Source organism: Helianthus annuus, chromosome 1 (assembly GCF_002127325.2).
Source record: "Helianthus annuus cultivar XRQ/B chromosome 1, HanXRQr2.0-SUNRISE, whole genome shotgun sequence".
Classification (NCBI taxonomy): Eukaryota; Viridiplantae; Streptophyta; class Magnoliopsida; order Asterales; family Asteraceae; genus Helianthus; species Helianthus annuus.
This window is the reverse complement of record NC_035433.2, coordinates 28383544-28388806: the sequence shown is the minus strand read 5'-3', so window position 1 is coordinate 28388806 and position 5263 is coordinate 28383544. Positions and strand designations below refer to the sequence as shown.

At 35.0% G+C, this 5263-nt stretch overlaps 1 long non-coding RNA gene across 3 annotated transcripts; it reads right to left on the bottom strand.

Annotated features, from left to right (window-relative positions):
• Window positions 1-699: 699 nt before the first annotated feature.
• LOC118492314 lies at window positions 700-3746 on the bottom strand. Of its 3 annotated transcripts, XR_004893166.1 has the most exons (4): window positions 3531-3746; window positions 2323-2411; window positions 1568-1819; window positions 932-1238 (listed from the first exon to the last, which is right to left on the bottom strand). It is a non-coding gene; the product is annotated as an uncharacterized LOC118492314 (long non-coding RNA). The 3 variants fall into 3 exon arrangements; XR_004893169.1 differs by lacking the exons at window positions 932-1238; window positions 1568-1819 and adding an exon at window positions 700-894; XR_004893162.1 differs by lacking the exon at window positions 932-1238 and having other exon boundaries at window positions 1434-1819.
• Between the last annotated feature and the right edge of the window lie 1517 nt (window positions 3747-5263).

The window sequence follows — 5263 nt, the reverse complement described above, 5'->3', positions numbered from 1 at the left end:
ACTATTCCGGAGTGTTTATTGCATTAAACTGGATATATTTACGCATCAGATCGCTTCTAACCTTCTAGAAAGCGATTTAAAGCCCGAAATCGAACAAGAATTGATATGTGCAAACGATACACATATTTTTACAAATCCCAAGTATGAAATGCAAAATTTCATTGGTTTGGAATTTGTTTGACGGTCACAGTGACACAGGGGTCACAAACGACACCTACAGAAATTCATTCTTTTCTTGGTCTCGCTGGTTATTATGGTCGTTTTATTTCAAACTTCTCGAAGATCGCGGTTCCACTCACTGCTTTGACTCAAAAGAATAAGCCTTTTGAGTGGGGACCTAAACAAGAAGATGCGTTCCAAATGCTAAAACAGAAGTTATGTGATGCACCTGTTCTATCTCTGCCCGATGGGAACGATGATTTCGTTGTCTATTGTGACGCATCGAATCTTGGCCTTGGTTGTATTCTCATGCAACAAGGCAAAGTTATAGCTTATGCGTCTAGACAATTGAAAGTTCACGAGAAGAACTACACGAGTCATGATCTTGAGTTAGGAGCTGTAGTTTTTGCTCTTAAAATCTCGAGACACTATCTCTATGGCACGAAGTGTGTGGTTTTCACAGACCACAAAAGTCTCCAACACATTCTTAATGTAAGACCCATTCTTATAAATCAAGGCTTAACGTATATTTTGCGAAAATAATCATGTAATTAATGATTATATATACATCGGAAATACGGGTTTGTTAAAAACTTTTACAATTTAAGTGATATACATAATGTGATTTAAATCGCCGTTTAGAATACTGACAAAACAACGTTGCGGAAGCTTTATTTAATGTGTGTTCGGTTCTTGCTCGATGCTCGATCTTCATCCGGGACCCTCAACATTCACCTGTGATCAAAACCAACTTAAAGGTCAGTTTTGATAAATAATTAAAGTAATACAACGGGGAAATTAGGAAAATCCCACATGGATATCTTAAACCCAAAATAAAAACTCATTTCTGACCTCCACCGTAACTTACGGTGGCACCGTAAGTTACGGTGGTCTCTGTGTTTCAATTATTCAACCGTACAACAGTAGGCATTTACCGTAACCAAATCATGTCCACCGTAACTTACGGTGGCACCGTAAGTTACGGTGGCCCCTGCATCATTCCTTTCCTTTTTGCCGTTTTTGACACGAAAACTTTCGTATCTTTCAAACCGCTCGTCTGTTTAACCTACCGTTTCTTCCTACGTGTTTGTAATTTGATTCTCCATCATATGGAGTTAAAATCTAACATCCAGTTTAACAAAATTTCAGACTTTTAAATCTTTGGCTTATTACCCTTTTTGTCAACTTTTGACCCGTTCGTGATTTCATCACAAACTTGTGTATTTGACCTTTATATCTCGTGTACTTCTTCAACTTGATGTTATCTATCATACTAGATTATAATCCCCGGTTTATTACACAAATTAAACCCGTTTTCGTTTGTATGCTTATTTTGACCCGTTAAGGGTATTTATGCACTAAGGTCCCATAACATCCCTTTTATACTTATCTTAAGGATTTAATCTACCAAAACACTTATTTCCAACAACTTTTAAAGGTTGTTTGCCCGGTTTACCCAACAAGGGCATTTTAGTCAACTTTAGCCCCTCATTTACGACGAAGGGCATTTGCTACTTATTTGACCCAAAAAAGAATGTATGTTTAACCACAATCGTATTTATACGTACCTGGCTCGAGTCACCCTAGTGACCCATTTCAACACCTTGCTTTTATTACCGATATTCTATGGCCACGCAATTATCCAAATTACTATTCGCTCCTGTAACACATGACTTGACCACCACATTAGTTGATTTTGTCAAATGACGTTATTCCCACCATTTGACCCGTTCGGTCTATATAACCCAACGTTTTCATATGTAACAAAAACATGGTTTTTAATTACCAATCACACATCCGAACCATTTCGGATTTTCTCACTAGATCCCTTTCTTTCTAAAGTCAATTTCCTATATTTTTAACCCATTCGGCTTATGCTATGGGTGTCCTTTGAAACTTATTTTAACTTAGTCAATACTTGACTAAATTTCCATTCTTACTCATTTTCCATTAATAGTTACGCTATAAGGTAACTTTAAGAAAACTCTTAAACTATTAACCAATTCATGACTAGTTTACCGTTTTGCCTGGTTTAAAACGTTTCTATTCGTTCCAACCCAATTCGTTTTGTGTTGGAACCCATAATTCGAACCAAATCCTTTGTTGTATTTATCGCCTATAAAATAAACACGTATACTACAATTAGGTGTAAGTTTTACTTACCTCGCGTCCAAATTACGCTTTCCTTTTCGTACTTGCTCTGTTTGACCCGCTTCATTCCCAAGCCTCCATCTAGCTTGTCAAGAGTCAAACTATCATCATAATTCACAAGGTGGTTAGATTAGTCATTATAACCACGACTATTCCACCTTACGTATTTTCTATGTCAAAACTACTATTCGACTCCGTCCATGGTTAGTTTAACTTTTCAAAAGTTAACTACCGTTAATTATATGATATGTGCATATAAGCTAAATCGACTTCATAATTAAAATTTGTATTACCCCACATCACATGTAATTAGTCGAACTAGGAAATTGCGCGTTTGATTCATAATTTCAACATATGAACATTGTGGGCATAATTTATAACATCAACAATCAAGTTTCGTATCACTGAAAATAGGCTGTTTTTGGTGACCTGTTTAACCTGTTTACAAGTCTTCAAAAATTATGATTTTTTTATGTGGCGTACCTATCGGAGGGTTAGCCCTTGTGTTAAAATTTCAAGATCTAATTCTTTATCAAAAATTCGTAAAAATTCATCTACTAAGCTGCAATCAAATTCGTCACTTCTGACTGCAGCTTACGGAAAAATTCATTAAAAATTCCTCGTTTATACGATTGACGAAATTCCAATTGGTGATTCTTCTAATCACTTAATACTTTCTACAGTAAGAATTTTAGATCATAACTCAATTCCTAAATTGAGTTATGATATTCGTAATGGGCTGCAGATTCTGCCAGAAAACGCAGCTTGAACCTTTGACACGGAAAAATTCATAAAACGCTCAATTTTCGTCGAAAAAATGCGATTCCAGTGGGGTTTTAAAGATATTTTCTGGAATTACATTTTAGCCTCAAGAAACACATGTTTTTATCAAGTTTTGTCCAGGTTACAGCCAATACAAGTTGGCTGTAAATTCTGATTAAGAACCGTTTAAATTCAGCTTTCAAATTAAGCATGTTCTTGACATCATAACATTTTTTTAGCGATCAAAACCCTAAAAACATCTCATACGTCAATTTAGCATCAAGAAAATCTGTATTTACTTGAGCTAAGCATGATTTCAATCTCTACTTGTCTAGGGTTTACTCCTAAGCATATAAATGTTCCTATTTCATCTACATATCATACATGCATCATCAAATTTCAGATTTCCCAATTTCATAAGAATTTCAAACAGAGAATTAACATCAAATTTTACATACCTTACAACCCTCTTGCCATGGGGATCAATAATCTATGCTTGATTTTCGATTTTGACTTGGATTGAGCCTTCAATTTGCAAGTTTGGTGAAGATTTAGGGTTTTGATGTGTGGGGATCGCCCCCCTGTTCTTCTTGTACGACCAGACACCTCCTTGTGGGGTGTTTGGTGTGTTTTATTTAATTAATTAAAGTTAAGTTTCAATTTTAACAATATTGGCCCCTCTAACTTGGTTAGTTAATTAAGTAAGGCACAACCTACTTATTTCTAACAATATTCCCCACTTATTAACTAGATTTAATATTCCTAGTTAACTTTGCGGGTTCGAGAATATTTATGACTAAGTTTATTTCGTGTCCCGTTAACCCTGGCCTTCTATCACTTTATTTCTTAAAAGCTTTTTATTCACTTCAAATAAATATTAGGATTATTAAATAAATTCCTAATATTTGCCAGTTTACTTTTACCACTAACGGTACTTTCCCCGTCTTTAGTATTAACGGGGTTTAATTACCAAACCCGTTTATACCAACTTGTAACACCCTTAAATTTTTTTCACTTATTTTTAATAATAAACAACACTATCTCTAGTAAAATTATGATTAAATAACATGTCATATGTTAACAAAGTTCATAAGTAACAAGACCTTAGTCAACTAATGACCAAGGCAAATCGTTTTATAATTCGTTCAACCCGTGTTCAACACCCATACACAAAACTACAAAAGATTTAAGACAATGCGGAAGCTTCAAAATGGAGTGTTCGGTTCTTCATTTAATCACTTGATCGCCATCCATGAGACCCACCTAGTTACCTATGATCAACCATTAAATCATTAGCTTGATGTTAATAAATAATAGGATTACAAGGTTTAACATCACATTGGAAATAACAAAAATAAGAAAGTTTTCCAGGCTCCACCGTAACTTACGGTGTCACCGTAAGTTACGGTGAGTGCTGGGAATCCTTGAACCCACCGTAAATCAGTAGTAATCCACCGTAAATCCTTAACCTCTACCGTAAATTACGGTAACACCGTAATTTACGGTAGCACCTGGGAATTTATGTTTTTGTTTGGTTTAAGCATTACGCCCCAAATCCCAGCCCTCGGATTTCAATATTCTGTAGTATCAATGTATTAAAAGTCTGGTATTTCTAGCACGTTATATAATAACCAACTACATACAAAAATCCATCATATTCCGGAATGTAAATCATGTTTTACTTGATTATTTGACCCGTTTGGCTTGTCTATGGAATTCCTTCCTTTATGACAACTACCAACGAGTTCAATTCCTCATTCAACCGAGTATTCAATATAACAACATCATCGCTTTTATTTCATAACAACTAGTAATTTGATATTCAACTATACCAACTACAATGATCTAATTTCTCTTAATGTAACGGGTCGTGTTACATACATATCGCACAATCGTCACACTTCATAATCATGCGTTTAAAACTTAACAATTCAGTTTTTAAGCCTTCTTTGAGGCATTTCAGCAAACATTATGAGGGCAGAATTTCTACATCATTCGTATTCATATTTATGGCTTGCTAATTTGTTAACTTAACTTCAATAAAGCCATCATATATCATGTAAACATCATATCTTTCTGAAACTATCTTCTAAGGTCGAATTATACTAGAATAACCACTCAAAACCCTAGAGTTCATCATCATCATTATGTAAAACCCACAACCCACCTTCAAGGTGTTCATGGAGTTTCC